General features: G+C 36.3%; 1 protein-coding gene across 2 annotated transcripts in view; it reads left to right on the top strand.

The window, feature by feature from the left end:
• EYA4 (EYA transcriptional coactivator and phosphatase 4) overlaps nt 1-21787 on the top strand; it is an 87815-nt gene that overhangs the window by 43128 nt on the left and 22900 nt on the right. The gene's annotated exons all lie outside the window — the stretch shown is intronic.

The raw sequence follows: 21787 nt of genomic DNA, 5'->3' as shown, positions 1-21787 counted from the left end.
AATAAAATCCATACTATTTTCTTGCTTATTTTTTTAAAGAAAATAACTCTCCATCAGCTTTTTTTTTTAAATAAAATAATTCTCCATCAGCTTAGCACATAACAACTACTCCAGTAAACTCACAACCACGATTTACTTGGTCTGGCTTCATGCAAATAAACTTAATATTAAGTACACCTTCCAAACTTCCATTTAAAAATATTCTTTCTTGGCCTATGATCTTAAGTATGACTTTAGGTCATGCTGATGAAACAGATGTTGTCAGAACCTTGCCACAGAGGTTAGTCCAGCCTGTAATTGTTGCTGAAATTGGCGAAGAACAACAAAAGGCTGGGTAACTGGTATCTGCAATGGATTGTCAGTATGGGCAGCTGAGGAAGCACTAAATGAGCATGGGAAAGCCAAGTTCACTAACACGTATCATTATGGGAGGGAAGGTCTGGCTCAATGTTGGGGAGGCAGCAGGCAACCAAGGCATTAGATCCAAAGAGACTAACAAAGAATGTAGGCAAATAGCTGAGTCTGAGTCACAGAAACCGTAAACATGGTCCCCAGAGAAGACATCTGAGCCAAGTGGGACAGAGAGAAGGGAAGCCTGGAATAAAAGGAGCCTAGGTCAGAATCATGGTGGGGTTGGCTACGGATTGGCAGAGTGGATCATAGCCAAGATGAATTATCTGGCAATAGCACTCCTTCTGACTGGTTCCACCCCTAGGGCAGTGCTATCCACATTGGTGTCTTTAAAAACTGCACCTCTGTCAGAGCCTACATCCTAATGTCTAAAACATTATGATTGGTTTAGGTCTTACAACCACATGGAAGATCCTTTGTTTGTTCATTATGATCACTATCAGCTGAAATATTTCTTCAGGACTAATGCTATCACCTTATCAGATACTTTTAAAACTGAATTGACTATGTATTCAGAATGATTTGATTTAACAGACATTAATAAATGCATTATTATATGTCAGTCAAGGGCAAGGGCATGCTGGTAAAAATGTTTAACAATCAGGGCTTTCTGGGAAAAAAAAAGTATGCATATCCACCTTAAATTTTAATTTTCATTGTTTACACTGCCTTATGTCTAGAAAATCAGCATAGTAATAAAGCGAGTCATGATTTGTAGCATTTGCCTATTTCCAAGGTGCAAATGTTCACACTGAAAAAAATAACCATCTCACAAGCCAGTTAAAGCTTGTGACAGTACATCTGTGGCCCTAGGTGCTATCCATACAACAGAAAAAAAAATTATCCCTGCCTTCAAAGAGCTTACTTTCTATTGGGAGGAACCAACATTTACCTATGTAAATAAAGCCACATGTCAAAGAGTAAGTCTTTTAGATACTTGAAAACAATTATCATGATTTTTTTAACCTAGTTTTGAATCTTGCCTTAAACACTTACTGGTCTAGTATTTGATTATGGACATGTCACTACCTTGTAAAGCCTTATTTCTTTCATCAATAAAATGAGGATAGTAATATTTTTTACTAGGCGCTTCACAAGACGGTAGTAAGAAGAGCACCTGGAAAACCTTAGAACATTATGTAAATGTTATCAAGGCTAAACACATCCACTGTCTTGTGAAGAACTGATCTTCATTAGGCAGAGTCTCTAGACCTTACCATCCTGCCTATGGATAAATTACAACTTGCCAATGCCTTTCTGAAAATGTGACTGAATACATACATGATGTGGTCTGAGTAGGGCGTCATACAGACATATTATCACCTCTCTTGTTCTAGACCCTATGTCTATCTTAATTCAGATTTGGTTTTTGTTATTGTTTAGTCATTTCGGGCATGTCCAACTTTCCATGACATTATTTTGGAGTTTCCTTGGCAAAGATACTAGAGTTGTTTGCCATTCCCTTCTCTAGTTCATTTTTTACAAATGAGGAACAGAGGAAATCAGGATTAAGTCACTTGCCCGGGAGCTAGTAAGTGACTAATGCCAGATTTAAACTCATGAAGATGAGTCTTCCTGATTCCGTGCATAGTGCTCTAACCTGAGCAACTAGCTGTCTTAACTTTTTTGACAGTGGTTCTATACTGTTGACTCAACTTGAGATTGCAGTGCACTAAAACTCCAAGTTTTTCCCCCTCTTATAAATTGTCACTTAGCTATGCCTTTCCCGTATTGAATCTGTGGATTTTTTGTTTTTGGTGTTTTTTTTTAACTAGAGTAATACTTTATCTCTATTTGGTTTCATTTAATTTGATCCACTCTATTATGTTATCCTGCCAAGGTCTTTTAGTATCCTGATTCTGTCATTCCATGTATTAGCTGAGTTTCCTGGCTATATGTCGTCTGCACACTTGACACACACTTTCTGTCTTGATGCAAATAATTGGCAGAAATCTCTGTGACTTCAGATAAGTAATTGATAGAAACTTTAAATAGCACAGAGCCAGGGAAAACTCCCCATGCAGAGCAAGCATATGTACATTTGCATACCTCCAGCTAATCTCTGTTCAAATGGACCTTAATTCTCTGGGCCTGATAATTCCACCAGCGCTAAATCCAACTAAGTCTAGCATCTATTAACCTACATTTTTGAGCTTCTCCAGCATTCCCCTGGTTTACCAGTGCTATTACCCATTTGTTTGTGATGAAACACATGCTAGTTTTTTGTCATTACTTTTTTGCTCTTCTAACAGTTCACAAACTAGAGTTGGAAGTGAATTTTGGGCCATCTGATTCTAATAATTGTTGATCAAGATTGATTCCAAAGTTGGATTTGCCTTTACCTGAAGATCTTAAATATGCATAATTATGAGGACATTTCCACAGGAGTTCAGTTTTTTTTGTTTTTTTTTTTAAGTGTGCATTGTTCTGGGTGAGGAATAATTAACCTCATTATTACCAACAAGTACTTAAGGATGCATAAAATGGATTGTATATAGTGTTCATATATGTTTGAGCATAGGTGTTCAATATGTGTTTGTTAAATGACTGAATAAAATAAAATGAAACTGGGTCACTAGCAAAAGCAAAAGTTTAAGTCTATGGTAGGAGACTGATATAACATGATCTGCCCTAGTCTCACTTTTTCAGGGCCAGGACTGCTACATGTTAGCATCACTTCCCCTTCAGGGTGCTCTGGCACTCTGAAGGTATCAGGGAGTCTCTCTTCTCTACCATCAACCCAAGCCTTCACCACACAGTGTGAGTAAAGAAGTCTGTCATTTTCAGATGGGAATGCAATAAAAAACCCTGATGATGCCCAGGTAGACCATTTTAAGGACATAGACAGCTAATGGAAAAAAAGGCTTCTCCCAAACACTTGCTAGGCCAATGCAGAATGCCCACTCATGGTTCAACCCTCCAATTTTCTGGAAACAGATCCTTAGTATCCTCCATGTCACAGGTCTAAGTATATACCAAACTATCACTGCAGTGAGAATAAGGCTTATCGAAATAGAATTATCCATCTTTAAGTTAGTAATGACAGTGTAATATGAAAGATACTTGGTGATACCCAGATACCTGAGCAACTAGTCTTGGACCATCAAGATGTCTCCTCAAAGCTCTAAGTACCTTGTTTGTTGCTACATACGATAAGGATATGAGATTTTATTTCCATGAACACAACCTCTCTGCAACTTAGTAGAATCCCAACAGACTTGGGATTAGGAGATCTGGTTCTGAATCTTGCCTTATACACTTACTGGTCTAGTATTTTATTATGGACATGCTACTACTTTATAAAGTCTTATTTCTCTCATCAATAAAATGGGGATAGTAATATTTTTACTAGGTGCTTCACAAGATGGTAGTAAGAAGAGCACCCTGAAAACCTTAAAATGTTATGTAAATGTGAGTTATTTTCGGTAGTATTTTGAGCCACCCTGAATTGAGTCAGGTTGATTCAAGAATGACATATATACATTTAGCCTGTCACCAGTTCCATATCTAAGGCCTTTCCCACTCTGTAGAACCTTTTAGACCTTACATTCTGTTCTAGCACAACTTTTAAGGTCCCAGGGATCACCTCTATGCCAGAGCAAAGTAATTGCAGAAACACATTCATAATTTTTAATTCATTGTATAAAAAGTTAAAATATAGATAATCTTTGCAGGTGCCTTCACAACCTGGCTCCAACCTACCTTTCTCACTTTATCACATATTACTCTCTCACATAACACATTGTAATCCAGCAACACTGGCCTTAATGTTCTTCCTCATCTTCCACTTCCATAACTTTATACTGGCTAGTTTCCTTGCCTGGAATGTACTCCTTTCTCACTCCATTTTTCAAAATCCCTTGTTTCTTTCAAGGCTCAGCTAAGATATCACTCCTATATGAGGCCTTTCCTGTTCCACCTGGATGCTAGAGCCTTCCCACCAAATCATTTTTCATCTATTTCATATATACTATTATATGTAATAATGAAGCAAATTTATTAAATTGTGAAATAGACATGTGTCATGCAAAACATATCATCCAATTGGCTGTTGTATGCAAATAATGTCATTGTAACATTCCATTCCTACCTTTTGTTGATTCTTTAAATTTTGGGGGATTCAGTATAATTCAACAAGTATGTATTAAGTGCCTTCTGTGTACCAGACATTATGCTAGACACAAACAATAGTTACAAAAGCATGCCAACATGCCTAGAGAAGTGAATAGAATTGAATCTTTCTGAGGTTATCTCTCATGAATCCTTTGATATGAATATTTAATAATCTTTTATACTAATCAATATCTTATATTTATCAATCATTATATTAATCATTGACCTATTTGATATTGATTGGATTGATTAAACAGACAAATGAAACAAATAAAGATGCTTTGAATCTGATTCAGAAGCTTTCCAAGGTAGAAAAGAATGACCACTCAGACATAAACTATAGGTAGCAACAAACCAGAAATCAAAGAATTTAAACGTTATGCAAAATATTTTCAAGGAACAACTGAATAGCTGTTCTGTCTCCACCTCCTTACCCTTCTTCCAAACATTTATCTTATCCACACATTATTCTATCTCATTCCTTCTCCATTCAAATACAAAGTAGAGTAGCCACAAGGATTGTCATTGTTGGGAATATCATGTGTCCTAAGAGTTGCAAACCATTAAGATAGCTTATTTATAATGATACCAGTCATTAATTTTGAGGAAATGAATTAATATTTTCAAGGCTATTGGAGTACCATTTAATAGTTGGGAAGAGTAATAATTTAAAGGTATAGCATTGTAGAAAACTAAACCCTAATGCAGATGTTTATAATTTTCTTCTCTGATAAATAACAAAAAATGAGACTGCATGGGCATCAAAGTATCAATTATGTCTATGTTTATCTTTTCTTTTTTTTTATCCCTAAGTGATACACTAGCCTGACCAATGCAAAATTGCCTCTGTATCCAAGCATGGAAAAAATAATAAACAAATCATAACAATAATGATTTTGTGTTTTCCTGACCTGGAAAGATAAATGTTCCTAAGGCAGGATGGAAGATGACTCAGGAATGTCTTGTTACTCATAAATCTCTACATTAAATGGCCTTCATGCTTCTATTTAAAAAAAATTCTGGAATTTCCTGTCTTCCTTTCTAAAATAAGTATCACTCTCCAAATTTGCCTCTAAAAGGGCAACTTAATTAGTCCTTCCTTAAGCAGTTGTGACAGTTTTTGGTTTTAGTTCAACTCCTTTGTTGACACTCTCCATGCCTGTGTGTGTCTATTTTTGGTTATTTACCCCAGTAGCAAATGATATGCATCAGTATTCAAGCTGCTCTAATCTGTAAGACTGATGATGGCTTTTGCAGCTGAGTACCAGTTGGCACAAAGAGTTTTCTAAGATGTGAAACTCTTAAATAAGTTTGTTAATGTGACAGGATATGTGCTAGTAAGCTACAATCATCTGTTAAAGTTTATGAAGAACATTCCTGTTCCTTGATTAATAGTACATATTATTTTACCTGATATGTCCCAACCATTCTTCACTTTGAGGGGGGAGGTATTAAGGGGAAGAATGAAAAAAAAATTGTGCTTTGGCAATTTTGTTCCTTTCAGAGAATTAGCATTTCATACTGGATGAAGTCATGGTTCTCTAAATTCACCCCAAAGAGTAAAGATGCAAAGGAAATAGCACAAATCATGCATCAGACTGAGAAAGAGAAAATGGCTGCCTTAAAAGGAAAGAAATTCTAGCTCTTAAAATTAATGTTGAGTTTAGGGCACCTGCTAAATATATGCCAAATGTACCACCAGAGCAACCTAGAGGAAATAATGCATTCAACGGAAAAAACCAAATTGTATTTTCTGTGTAGTAAAAACAAAAACAAAAAAACAAACAAAAAATCCCTTACAACATATATACAAAAAAGAAAAATTTGGAAAGGCATTGGATGGATTTTGTTTGTTTAAGACTGTCATGAATAAAACCACTGGCCTAAATATTCAGAGCTTAAAAAATATTTATCAAATGATATTTTGATTTTAACAAGATATTATTTTGCTAGAATCAAGCAATTAAATAAATAAATGGATCAGGTGATAATCCTAATGAAAATTCTAAGAGACTCTTTCTGTGCTTTTCTCCCTCTTTTCATATTTCTGAAAATTATTTAAGTGAAATAGAGGTCTTTTTTATTATTATTATCTTCTTAGCCTAGTAAAGGAATGAGGCCAGGATGACCAAGGAGGGAAGATTTGTTTAGAGGCCCTCTGGGTTAGTCACCTCACATTATGGATGAGGAAACTGAGGCCCAGGAAAACTAAGTGACTTGACTGAATTTTTTATTTATTTATTTTATTTTTAATTTATGAAATAAAACAAAAATTTTATAAGAGTAGAATTTTAAAAATATGATTGCACATGAAACTGCAAATCTATTATGTATGACTTGCTATTCCTTTTAAATAAATAATAAAGTTATCATGTAATTTTCTTTTTTTACTCCTTTCCCCATCCTAGAGATAGCTAACATTAGACTCAAACATATATGTATATGTATATGTGTATGTGTATATGTAAGGTCATTCTATACATACTTCTATTTATTAGTTATTTCTCTGGATGCAGATAACATTTTCCTTCATAGGTCCTTTGTAGTTAATTTAGGTGTTTATAATAGTCAGAATGATTTTGTCGCTCAAAGTTGTAGTAAATTTCAGACACAGAATATAAATCTTTGGAGCCAATCCTTTTCCCACGGCTACACTGTATTTTTAATAAATGGGATAAGTATTAACTTTAAAGGCCAAGTAATTTTTGAAAATTATTTATAAGCTTCTAAAAGATTAGAAAGTATATTTTGATATTAAGCCCCATATGACTCAATCACTTAAATCCTTCTCACTTTGAGAAGATAGTGATTAGAAAGTAATGTGGGTATATAACCTAACTCTTTTTTTTTGAGAAACTATATTCTTTGTTTTATTTTAATTTTATTTTTAGCCTATGCTCAGTCAATAAACATTTATTAAGCACCCAATTTGTGCTGTGTGGCATCTACGTGATGCAGTGGATAAAGCACCAGATCAGAAGTCAGGAAAACCTAAGTTCAAATTTGGTTTCAGCTGGTAGCTGTGTGACCATGAGCAAGTCATTCAACCCTGTCTGCCTCATCTTCTACATCTGTAAAATGATCTGGAGAAGGAAATGGCAAATCACTTTAGTACTTTTGCCAAGAAAACCCAAAATGAGGTCACTAAGAGTCAGACAGGACTGAAAAGGCTGAACAACAAATGCGCTAAATGTTGAGAATACAAAGAAAGGCCACTGCAGATCCCAATGGAGGAGATAACATGCAAACCACTATATACAAACAAGATTTATACAGGATAACTTGGATGTAATATTAGAAGGAAAGTACTATCACCAAGAGAGCCCAAGAAAGGATTCTTGTGGAAGGTAAGATTTCAAGTGATTTGAATGAAGTCAGGGAGGTTAAGAAGAGGACGATTCCCAGGCATAGGGAACAGTCGATAAAAATGTAGGTACTCAGGAGACAGAATGTCTTGTGAAGAGCAACAGGGAGCCCATAGACTACATGGAAAGTTGTGAAGTGTTTAAAAAAAAAAACACAGAAAAGTAGGAAGGGACTAAGTTGTGAAGGGCTATGAAAGCCAAACAATTGCTTTTATATTTGATTATCAAGAATATATTGTGTTTTCTAGGCTCTGGGCACTGTGCAAGTCATGAAGATGCAAAGCCCCAAAATGGAATATCAATACCTGGAAGGCAATCTTTGCCTTTAAGGTGCTGATATTTTGTGAGTGAAAAATAATTTTAGAAATAACTTTTTTTTCTTATAATTTTATCCCCTGTTCTATTCCAGGCTTACTGAACTATTAGGTCTAGAGGTTGCTAGGTGGTGCAGTGGTTGAAGTGCTAGATCAGAGTCCAAAGGATCTGAGTTCAAATACTGCCTCAGGCATTTGCTTATCTATGACCTTCAGCAGGTCACTTGCCCTCTGCCTCAGTTACTGCATGTCCAAGTCATTGTGACTCCATTTGGGGTTTTCTTGGCAAAGATACTGGAGTGGTTTGCCATTTCCTTGTCAAGCTCATTTTAGAGATGAGGAAGACAAACAGGATTAAGTGAATTGCCCAGGGTCACACAGCTAGTGAATGTCTGAGGCTGGCTTTGAACTCAGGAAGAGGAATCTTCCTGATTCTAGGGCTGACGCTTTACCCACTATACCACCTAGCTGTCCCCATCTATAACATAAGGGTAATAATAACACCTACCTCCCAGGGTAAATGTGAGGAACAAATGACATAGTAATTGTAAAGTATTTTGAAGTGCTATAAAAGTACTAGTTATCATTATTAATATTATCATCATCCTTATTATTAGTGACTAAGAATCAAAGCACTGAAAGAAAGCCTTTCACTAGATCATCTTGGGCTATTCCTCTGCCTTTGAGGAAAACTGAATCATTCTAAAAATGTAACTGTTAATTATTTTCCCTTAAAAAAAATAATCCAAAGAGATTCTTAAGGAGAATAATGTTTGCACTACAAACATTGGGTTGTTTTGAGACAAACACTCAGTAAATTCTAAAGCACTACATATACATGAGTTATCTAGATTATGTTCTCTGATCATTCTTTTTCACTTCTGGCTTTCATTTACCCCATTTACTTCATCCTTTGTATGTTAATCTGTCCCTTCACAAGCAGACATACCCATTCTACTTACCAGTCTTTGCCTATTTAGGGATACTTTCTTTCATTATTGATGTTCATGAGCTTAGCTTGGTACAATCCTTCATAAAATTCTTAGCTCTTCACTTCTTGTTTCTTTTTTTCTGAACTGATTGGTGGTGTGCCTCTCAGTTACTTTCCTTAATGGTTTCATTCCCGTTCCTGTTATTTACGTGCCTCATAATATTAGCTAGCTTTCACTTGTATGCATTATTATAGATTTAATGCTTGGTCTGACCAATTACATTCTGAATACTTTTTAAACACATGGTGGAGTCAATAAGTTGTCCACCTGTCTTAGGTACCTATGCTAATGGTAAATTATTGACTAGGCAGGTAGCTCTGAGATCCTACAAAATCCTTAACAAAATGCATTCTCTCCAGACTCAAATTTTTCTAGAGAATTGTGTCAGGACCTCTTAATTGCCCCTTTCACTTAATACCCGATGCTATATTTATTTGTATGCATGTGTGTGTATATTTGTATACATGTATGTATATATACACATATAGTATAAACATAACATATTATTAAATAGTAAATGTATATAATTTAATAATATATGTATATGTGTGTGTGTGTATAATTTCTCCTCCCATTCCCCAGAAGATCATAAGTTTCTTGAGAGAAAGGATCATATCCTTCTCCTCTCTTGCTTAATTAAAGTTTGTTGAGTTGAACTGAATACAGTTGGAGTCAGGATGGTTGGTTCTGTTTCCTTGAGTGAAGTCCAGGGTGACTCTTCAAAATCCAAGGGGTTCAGCCTGCCATGCTATTATTTTAAAATTGAATTATCATTTTATTAACTTAATTGGCATTAAAAAACACAACACGTTAATGTGCAAAGAGCATTTTATATGATACACTGTGAACTTCTGTTATATATAATTTTTAAGGTGTGTGTAAGTTAAATTTAGTAAGAAGCTATTTAATTGTGTCCCTTCTACATTATTTTGTTGCTTCCAAAGTACATTTACATTGTAAATGTTTTACTAATTCTTTTTTGCATATCTGTCACTACTCACTAATCTACAATCCTCACATCCCCTCCCTGAGTAGAAGCTTTTATTATTATTCATCCTTAGTTCTGGAAGAGGACCAATGACATCAGGAGGGTGATGTCTCCACTTGCAAGTAAATTGGATTTAAGTGAGGTAGAGCTGTGTAAAGTCATCAGCTTCCAGTCTTTGGACTCCAGTGGCAAGACCTTACAAGAGATATACATAGTCCAGCAAAACAAACACAAGATGTTGGCCACATTATAAACTACATTTATCATTCCTCATCTCTAGAGTCCATCACCCCTTTGAGCTGCAATTTTTAAATGACCAGAAAGACTTGGCTGAACTGTATAGTTGATCTAGCATCTGCCTGACTATTTAGAACCATGTGATCCTTTTGAAACATTGGGAGCCAATAGAGAGCACTTGCAAAACTGTTTGGAAGTGTAGCGTCTCACAAAATGTTCCTGGCCCTCCTTCATCAGGTTAACTTGACCTCATGAAGTCCTCAAACCAAATTTCCACTCCTACTTCCCCTATCCTACTATCCAATTTCTCAATGCCTGTATGGTAAATGCAGTAAGGCACTGGGACAAGGCCAGGATCAAGAGCTTAATAGGGGAAGTATAATAACCAAGTTAGAGCTGACATAGCAGCTGGGTTTATTTTGCATTGCTATGAATCAGTCTCAAGGGTATAAATTCAAGAAATTGGCAGGACCTGGATTGGGTTCAATAAAAAAAATAAATAAATTCACAAAGACTTGATAATGCATTATATTTTTACTTCAGTACAATTCTGGGTCTCAATTGGCATCTCTCTCTCCCACACTTAATCACCATAAACATTTGAAGAGCAGAGGCTAAACGTACCCCCTTGCCCACCAGCCTATCTGCTCTCCAATTGGCTAACAAGAATACTTTCAAGTGATGCTTTTGATGCTCTGTTTAATCCCCAGGGATTTAGCTAACCACTTTTGAAGCACTCTCTCAGCTCCTGCTGTCATCACAAGTGAGAGATCAGAATTCAACCCTGAATCAAGAGCACTACCAACAATTGGCTACACCCTTAGGGTTTCACTTACAATCATCTTCACTTCACTTCTTACACTTAGGGAGGCAGATATTTTCCTTACTGGATCCCTTCGCTGTCTCTATCTAAAGTAAAAATTCTCAAAACTCATTGTATGTTAGCTTGGTTTTTCATTGCTTAGCTTGCTTTAACTTTTATTTAGTATCATTTGGTTCATGATTTTGTTTCCTAATGGATAAAGTATTGGACTTAAAGTCAGAAAGACCTGAGTTCAAATCCTGCCTTAGATACGTAGTTGTGTGACTCTGGGCAAGTCATTTGAACTCTGTTTCAGTTTCCTTATTTGTAAAATGGAGATAATAATACCACCTACCTAGGATTGCTATGAGGATCAAATAAATTAACATATATTAAAGTATTTTGTAAACCTCAAAACATTGCATAAATGCTAGCTATTATAGATACATGCATATATGTATTAATATATGTTATATAAATATATATTTATATACACAGGCATATACACACATATCAGATGGCACAGTAGAGTGTTGGACTTTGAATCAGGAAAACCTAAGTTCAAATTCTGCCTCAGGCATTTAATAGTTGTGTTGACCCTAGTTAAGTCATCTAATCTCTCTTAGCCTCAGTCTCCTTAACTATTCAAAAAGGGGGTGATGATAATAATAGCACCTAGCTCCCAGAGTTGTAAACTTTAGGTGAGATAAAATATGAAAAGCACTTAGTAAACCTTAAAGCATTATATAAATTCTTAGATACCTAGGCATAAATACATTTGAAGCTTGTCATTCAAAACCTTGGGTTGGTGACAACTTTCTCTTTTCCCTGGATAGGACTGTCCTCCTTTCTACATCTAGGGGAGTTCTTACTTGCAAAAAAAAAAACAACAAACAAATAACAACAACCCAAAGCCCCTATTTTCCCAGGCTTTGCTCTCTTTAGTGCTCATTTGCAAAGAACAATTCATGACAACATTTATCACAGTCCCCCCACTAGAAAGAATGGTAAACATTCTGAATACTGAACAGTGGGGTCTGAGGGGAGAGATGCAGTCTTTGGTAGAAGAGCCAAATTTTTCAGTCATTCCACCCAAAACAAAATATTGAAAGCCAGTGTGAATTAGCAACTTAATAAAACTAACATTAATTTAAGAACCAGCTAGATGCAAGACATTGGACTAAGTAATGGGGCTAAGAAAAAAATAAACCAAAAAATTAAAAAATCTCTTCTTCCAGAAAACTAACATTTTTCTGGGGTGGAATGGGTAGGACAGGTGTGCAGATAAGTATAATGAAGTAATTTGAAGAGTGAGACAGCTTGGACAACAAGGGTGATCAGGGCCTTAAGGAAGATAGGTATTCTGAGAGGATGCATTCCAGGTAGCAGGCAGCATAGTTCAGTAAATAGTTATATGTCTGGTTTGCCCTGAATATGAACTAAATGGATTAAAGTAATGTCAAATAATTTTAGAAAGGGAAGGTGAGGTATATTTTTAGAGTTTCAAATGTGGAGGAGATGAGTTTTCTGCATTTTATCTTCAAGACAACAGAGATCTTATAAAGGTTTTTGAGTAGGTTTTTGAGGTCAGACCTGTACCTTAGGAAGATTATTTTTGGCAGTCATGGGAAGAATAGATTGGATAAATGAAGGTTTGGAAGCTATTAGATCTGTTTGGTAACTATGACAATGTTGTTGGCCTGAACCCAGCAGGGTAGTGATCAAAGGAGCAGAGAGGAGAAAGATGAGAGAAATGTTTAGAGATAGAATGGTCAAGACATGACAAATGACTGGAGATGGAAAGTGAGTGAAAGGAAAGAGCTAAATGTGGTTGTAAAGATTGTGAACCTGAGTAACAGGGATAGTGGTGTTTCCTTGAGCAAAAATACAGAAGTTAGAAGGCAAGATGATAAATTCCATTGTGGTTGTGTTGATTTCGAGATGCTTATGGGATATTCATGTGAAAATAACCAACAGGTAAGTGATAACATCCAGTAAGTAGCTGGTAATGTGGGCTAGAATTTAGGAAAGAAATGAAGGCAGGATATATAGATTTGACCGTGATCTAAATACACAGTAGACTTGAATCTATAGGTTTAATTAACATGCCATTTTATACCCTGATTCATAAACTCAATTCCAATGAAATTCTGTATATCACTGTGAAAGAAGGATCATAGCCCTACCTGGAGCTAGGTGGCTCAGTAGATAGAGCACTGGGCATGGAGTCAGGAAGACTCATCCTCCTGAATTCAAATCCAGACACTTACTAACTAAGGGATCTTCATGCTGTTTGCCTCAGTTTCCTCATCTGTAAAATGAACTGGAAAAGGAAATGGCAAACCACTCCAGTATCTCTGCCAAGAAAATCCCAAATGGGGTCATGAAGAGTTGAACACAACCAAAGAAAATGACTTAACTGAAAGATCTGGAAGAGATCCCAGGCCATCTAATCCAACCTCTTCATTTTATGCCTGAGGACAATGAGTCCCAGAGAAGTTAGTGTGTTTGTCCAATGTTACAAGTGACGGAGGCTAGGTTTGAACTTAGATCTTTGAGTCCAAAGTACTTTCCAGTCTACCACACTGACTAACATAAGGGATCTTGCTGTTCTGGTACATCTAGTACTTCCCATCCATTCTTACTTTTAAACTTGGTTTGACTTTTCTCTGTTTCAATAAACTTGAGCATCTTCTGCCTCTGAATGCCATCACCTACTAAAGCATTGTTGTTCCCAGTAGAATAACTATTTCAAGGATTTGAGCACTGTAAGCTCTTTAAAAAAAAATCCAAAAGTCCTATCTGTCTCTCTTTTAAAAATACATAATTACTGGCTCTCCTGAGATATTTTTACCTTGTGTCCCATGAGGAGGAATTCCATTTGATGGCCCAATCCAGTGGAGAGGTCCACAGGCAGACAGTCTGGCTCCAATTTATACTCTGCACTAACACAACTAAAAGGCATTAGTATTTTGATATAGAGAAATGCTGTACTTGATCCTGACTTGGTTATACACTGGTAACATCTGGCTTGGAATCACATATGTAAGGGCTAAAGAGCTGTTTTTTTTTTTCTTTTGTATTCAACAACATATCTAGGGAAAAGTTCCAGTATTTTTAATAGAGCAGTACACAAAGTAAATTGGCAGAAGTTGTTTGTCTCATATTAAATTTCATTAGCCATTTTTGAACCTGTATAGAACTACTCTATATGTATGTGTAAGCGTGCTTTCCCTCCTGCCCAGCCCCCAACACACTTTTCACTTCATTTCTCCATTCCCACACTGTTTTCTCTTTCCAAGTTTTTAAATACCTCTTCTCCTTAGAACCCAAAGCCAAAATTCACTAAAGCTGAATTGGAGTGTCAGCTAAATACTGATTTGGAGAGTATGCCATATTTCTAAATGCATTCGATGAAAGTGAACAAAGCATGTGTACATCTCCACGTGGAATTTGGGATTTAGTCCAGAAGTGGGTTTCATTTTCAAATGTCTGATAAACTAGTGGGACTGCAGGCCTTGGCAGCTCCTTCCTGGGAGTGTGGTAAGGCAGGGGACTCTCAGAGCATTGCCTTACATCACATAGCCAAGTTGTTATGGCTATACTCACCTTACCCCTAGTCACCGACTTCAGTTCTCAGAGCTCTGGACCTTTAAGTTGGAAAAGTGTGGGACATACGTATGGTGCTTATATTGAATTAGCAATTTTCGTGACTCAGTCAACTGGGGGGAAAAATTAAATATTTGAAAGCAAAACTTTAGACTTTCTCTTAGAAATAAGATTGCAACCTCTGACAAGCTCAGTTTTTGTTGGCTTGTGGGAAATCTGTCTCTAGCCCCTCTGGCATTATTGGTTAAATGGTTCTCTCTGACAACAGGTCCCTGGCCCAGCTCACCAAAGGATGTTTTTTTAAACTAGTTTCAAAACTTGACACAGCCAATGACGAGCGGGTTGTGGTGGTGGGTGGGGGAGGGGTTGGAAGGGAAGAAGTGGAAACAGCTAGTTCACACTCCAGCAAGCCTCAAACTTAGAAAAAAAAAAAATAGAAAATGATGTTTTGCCAAAACGCTTACCAAGTCCTGGATTTGGTAGCACACATGATATGGAGTCACTATAGATGAAAAACACACAGGCAGCCCTCAGTGCAGTTGAGGCTTCTTCTTCTACAGTATTCAAATACATTTTTCTTCTTTCAGATTCCCATGCTTGCTTGATAGAACATTGTTGTTTTGCTTTTCAAAATTTCATTTGTCTGCATGGTTATAAAATGCATAAAATGGATTCTCCATGGGTTTTTCCCTACCCATACTTGAGCTATGCAGAGAGGTTTCATAGGACTCCAGAAACATGGAGTCAATAAAAAGATTGGCCAACAACAATACTATTTTTTCTCCCTTTCTCAATAAATCTAAAATGTAAAAGCAAAAGAATGTTAATACAGAAAATAATAGTGTAAGTAATTTTATTTGGAATTTGAAGAACTAAACAATTGTAATAGCTTAAGCAACCCACCTTGGACAAATTCCTTTAAAAATCACACATTTCTGAATATCCAGCTGTTATGTGTGTGTTAAAGTCAATAATCATTGGTAACATAATGGAAGTAGTATGGATATCAGATTTTTTTGAATTGCATCAGTGAGCATTCCACAAAAGCATACAGCATCTCTAATGGAATTATGTTTTCATGCTGTAATTACATTTGATGTTTCCTGATATCCCTTCCTACTTTTCCTTCATGGTTCTGTGAATTGTTTGAGTGAGCAGTTAGCACAATAGTGTTTTGGGTCACCTATAATGTTTACCTTTTAGCTAAGTACAGTCTAGCAAATTGATAGTTTGAGGGCTAGAGATAGTGATGGGGAGCTAGCATCTAATAGAAGGAATTATTTGCAAGTTCCTAACTATGAACACATAATTTCATTGGTGTTGGAAACTCATGGGGAGCAAACTCCCTCTGCCAGTACAGATCAGCAAATGTCCTGAAGCTTATAGTCTTAGAGAGTTGATTGGGACCACTGAAAAGCTAAATGATTCCCCCAGGATCACATAGTATGTGTCACAGATGGGACATTAACCCAGGTCTTCTTGACCATGGCTTTCTATCTCACTACCAATTTTAATAATAAAAAGACAAAATGTGTTGAAAAACTATCTTTTTTTTTTAGTCTGTAATGACTGCCCCACAAACTTAAGTACTTTCCTAGTAACTGTGATCAATAGGTACTCATATAAAGTGGCATGGTTTATATTTTGAGGAATTTGAGCCAGAGTACACTCTGAATACAGTTCATGTCTTTAATCTTTCAGTCTTGCTTCTAAAGAGTTCTACCTATTTGACCTTCATGGCATGGTAGAGGGTCCAGTTATTAAAATAAGTATACCTTAATGGATCCATAGATTGAATTGGGGATAGAGATAGAGGTTGGACCTTGAATTCATTGGGATAGGGAATTTCAGTGAGTAAGTTCCTTCTACCAGTGCAGGTTGGTACCTTTTCTGCAACCTATTAGTTTAAAGAGCTGCCTAGTATTCTGAGACATTGTCTGGGATCACACAGATTATATGTGTCCAGAGGGAACATGAACTAAGATCCTTCTGGATCTGAGGCCAGCTCTCTATACCATGTACCACATTTACTGTACTGTTGTTAATTCAGTGTAACATTAAATTGGACCAAATTTTCTGATCTAAAAATAAGATAAATATTCATGGCAAGATCATAAAATAATCATAACTGGAATTATCACCAGAATGATCAAGTTGACCCTTTAGTATGACCCTCTGAACCCTCTAGAGTTTGGGAAACAGAAGAGTCTAGTGGACAAATGCCATCCTGGCCATGAGTCAATTTGTTTTACTTGACTATGCTTACTTGTTACATAACAGGGACTTTATAAATGAGGGGGAGCAAATGAGGTAAGGGTCTAGGGAACATGAGTTTAATGCAGCAAGAAAGATTAAAAAGAAAAAGGAAATAAAAGAGCATCAAAAAGTATTTTAAAGAAAAATAAAAGTTCAGAAGAGAAGGGGACGTAAATAAAGCAATTCATTTTACTAAAAACTATTACAATATATATTTTATATGTATAATACACTTTTTACCCACATTGTTTATATTCAAATTGTATATATGTTTATGACCAAGTTCAATTTAAAAAAAATTAAATTTATTATAACAATGTAAAAGTAAAACCAAAATAATAGTAATAGCTCGTATTGGTGCAGTGGATAGAGAACTCAGCCTGAAGTCAGGAAGACTCATCTTCCTGAGTTCAAATCTGGTCGCAGACACTTAGTAGCTGTGTGACCCTGGGTAAGCCACTTAACTCTGTTTACCTCAGTTCTTCATCGGTAAAATGAGCTGGAGAAAGAAATAGCAAACCACTGAAATATTTTTGCCAAGAAAACCCCAAATTGGATTACAAAGAATCAGGCACAACTAAAATCACTGAACAAAAAATTTATATAACACTTTAAGGTTTGCAAATATCCTCACTACAACTCTAGAAGGTACATATTATTTTTCTCCCCATTTTACAAATGAGGAAACCAATGCAGAGATTAAGGGACTTAACCAAGATCACACAGCTAGTAAGTATCTGAGGCTAGATTTGAACTCAGGTCTTACTTACTCCAGATCCAATACTCTATCCACTGAACCATCAAGCTAGTTGTCTGATAGCCAAGAGACCAGATTCTATATAGCTGGTGATACAGTCTTGAAAAATATACATCTTTTTTGGACTTTGATTTTTTTTAATCTGGAAAGAGTATCAAATCTTATCCTATCTCTACAATAAAGATATTGTGGAAACAAAGTGAAGATGTATTAGAAAGTGTTTTGTTTTTAGTAATAGTGTGATTTAATATTATTATAATGTCTTACATAAGAAAATCCCCTTCTGTTGCCTCATCATAACTTTGAGGTGATCCTAGATTCCTATGCCAGGCATAAGCTCTGAAAGATCTTACCAAACTGCAAAGATGCACCAAGAGATTACATATCCCAAGAAAGCCAGCTTCAGCAAATTCTCAATAGATTGTCTACAAGGTCATGAGTTTTTGAATCACAGCAACTCTCAAAGACCATCTACTAAATCAGGGGGTTACTATTTGTATTATTCTCTTTATTTTCATTCGATATGTATTAATGTATGTATCTGTTTTCTGTCTTATTAGAATGTAAATTCTTGGGGAATAAATGTTGCTTCATTCTTTATGTTTGCATTCCCCTCACCTAGCACAGAGCATGGAACATGCTTAATATGCTTAATATATATTTCTTGATTGAATGAATGCAACGTGTGTCAGTAGAGGGAGTGTTCACAGCAATGTAATTATGGATTATCTCCATCTGAAACATCTTTCTTCATAGAAAGTCTTGGCTTCACTTGAAATACTGCTTCCTTCTTTATCTTTTTTTTTCCTGTCTTTACCCCCTTCCTTTTCACCCACAACAACTCTCTTTCCTTTAAACTACAGGATCTCAGGCTGCGGCATATTTTTTGAGTCTAGGGAGTCTGTGAAGAACCCCTGGGTATATCATAGCCAGCATAGAAAGGAAATGAGCTTTTGCGGCATAGGTGTGCAATAAGGGACTATAAGGGGAGTCAGTTTAGGTGAGTGGGTGAAGACTACTTGGCTTAGACAGGATGGCATGTTTCTAATCACAACCTGAAAGAAAAATAGATCCACACGTCGCCCAAATTTAAATTCATGTCTTGAAAGGTTAACTTTCAGAAGTTAAAAACGCTACCTCAGATTTCTCTCCTCAAAATCTGTCTTCAAACTTCTGTAATCTGGCTCCTGGCCCAGCCACTCAACTGAAATCACCCTCTAAGGTCTTCCAAAACCTCATCTCAGCCAAAACCAATCATCTCTTTTCTCTTCTCATCCTTCTGGACTTGTCAGCTATATTCAAAACCGCATTCCACTCCCCTCTTAAACACCCTTTCTGGCCTGAGTTTTGGAAACATTGTCTTCTGGTTTTCTTCTTATCTTTGAGTCACACCTACAAAATCTTCCCTGGCTCTCCTCCTGCTTTGCTATATTCCCTAGCTTGCTTTAACATATATACTCCTTTAGGGATCCCACCGAATTTAATAGTTTCCAGTGGTCTTCAGACCTGATGTCTCCTTAACTTTTCAGTCCTATAGATCTTAGTATCTTGCCTCCAACTAAAATTAAACATGGTGAATGAAGTAAGTGAAGTAAAAAGTCTTTACTCCCAACCTGCTTTTTGCCCCTATCTACCTCTTCAGCTTCAGTTATCATTCTGTCAAATCCTTAGAGATAGTTTATACCAATCACTGCCCTTAGTCTTTCATAAGTTTTTATATCATACCATTTGTTCTTCTATTGTGTTTGTTGGATCTGCCCCTTTTTTTCCCTTTCTAATCTCCATTCTTGCCACTAAACATTGTGATATATTGTGATGAAGTCTCACCCCCTCAGATTTGTCTAAAGACTATTTTTTTTTTATCCTCACTAATGGAAATTTAAACCTTGGCCCTACTACCTAATACCTGTGTTACACTTAACCTCTCTGAGCCTCAGTTTCCTCAACTGGAAAATGAAGTAGTTGGATTAGACAACCTCTGAAGTCCCTTCCCACTCTAAATCTATGATTATATCATAGATTCAAAACTCAGCTTATTGTGACAGATTACAAGCCCCTCTACCAGCTTGCCCTACTATGTTACCACAACATGATTTCCTATTTCTCCACTTTCTATGGCCTCTGATCCAGCCAGACAAAATTTTGATCATGTCTGATCTATAGCCCTCCCTCTCTTATGTCTGAACATTTTTTTCATACTTCTGGGAGAACTCCCCTATCCCTTTCCTCCAACCCCCAGCCAACATTGTTCAGAACCCCATTTATATCCTATTCCCTTCCTGAATAAATGTATACTTGGTCTTTATAAAACATCACTAGTTCTTTTCTTCCTCTCCATTCTAATATCCCCCAGCATTTATGTACATAGGGTAGCTAGGTATCATAATAGATAGAGCAGCAGACCTGGAGTCAGGAAGACCTGAGTTCAAACTGGCCTCAACCACTTATTAGCTATGTGACTCTGGGCAAGTCACCTAACCCTGTTTGCCTCATCTTTCTCATTTGTAAAATGAGCTCAAGAAGGAAATGGCAAATTGCTCCAGTATCTTTGCAAAGAAAACCCTAAATAGGGTCATGAAAAATGAGACATGATTGATATAACAACACTGAGTTTACGTGCATATATATGTACTGAACTATTTTTGTGTGTATTTAAAAATCTCACATATTAATCTTACTGTCCATCAATAAATGTGACTATGTCCAATCTCTCCCCTCATTCATTTTTGTTCAAGGTCATTAGAGTCATTTGATTCTGTAGATAGAATATAGCAGGATTTCAAGGCAGTCATTCATGACATCCTTGTATATATGAAGAAGAGTCATAGCACAGTTAATAATATTGTTAGGTGGATTCTGAACTGCAAGAGTGAGGCAAACCATGGTCCCTAATGGGTTGATGTCAACTTGCAAAGAAGTATCTAGCAGAATGACCAAGAAGCAATGTGGTATAATGCAAAGGACACAAAAGTCAACAGTGACCAGGATTAAAAATCTTATTTATTTTTTGCTAAATGTGTGACTGTGAGCAAGTTGTTTACTATCTCTGAGCCTCAATTTTCTCATCTCAAATATTTGAACACTAGGTACATCATAAAGTGGTTAGGAAGATCAAAAGTGATGATGTAGATAGTGTTTTATGAATGCCAGCTATAATTACCCCTATGTGCTGTTTAATATTTTTATCAATGAGTGATCAAAACATAAAAAGCAGATTTATCAAATTTATGGAAGACACAAAGCTGGATGGGATAAAGAATGTACTAGCTGATAAAATCCAAAATTATCTCAATATTCAGTGCTTATTGAATGGATGGGTGGGTCAAATCTAATAAGAATGAAAGTTAAAAGATAAATGTAAACTCTTTTAAAATGACTATGCAAGTACAGCATGAGGATGGGAGGAGGAGATCTGACTACACAACCATTTGTGTGGAAAAAAAAAGATTTGAGAGTTTTAGTGGACCACAAGCCTAATATAAATAAAGAATGACATGGCAGACAAAAAAGTTATGTAGCTCTTAGACTACATTAAGAGATCCATGATGTCAAGAACAAAGAAACTGATAGTTCCACTGCCTTGTTCAAACCATGTTTAGAGTTAAAGACACAACATTTTAGGAATGGAATTGACACCAGAGCACATCCAGGGGACAATCACCAAATTGGTGAGCAGACCAAAGACCATGGCCAAAAAAAAATGGATATGATAGAAGAATTAGGGATGTTTAAAAGACCAGAAGCTCCATAGAAAGGCTAGTTGTTGTTATTGATAATAATAGCTCACATGGACAATGGGCCTACTATATGTTTGCTTTGTGCTGAGTGCTTTAAAAATGTTATCTCATTTGATGCTCACAACAATCCTGGGAGGTAGGTGTTATTATTATCTCCATTTTATAGTTGAAGAAATTGAAGGAAACAGAGGTTAAATGATTTGCCC

Source organism: Vombatus ursinus, unplaced genomic scaffold (assembly GCF_900497805.2).
Source record: "Vombatus ursinus unplaced genomic scaffold, bare-nosed wombat genome assembly UNPS02009132.1, whole genome shotgun sequence".
Lineage (NCBI taxonomy): Eukaryota > Metazoa > Chordata > Mammalia > Diprotodontia > Vombatidae > Vombatus > Vombatus ursinus.
Note: the sequence above shows the minus strand (reverse complement) of the source record. Positions and strands in the feature narration are given on the sequence as shown.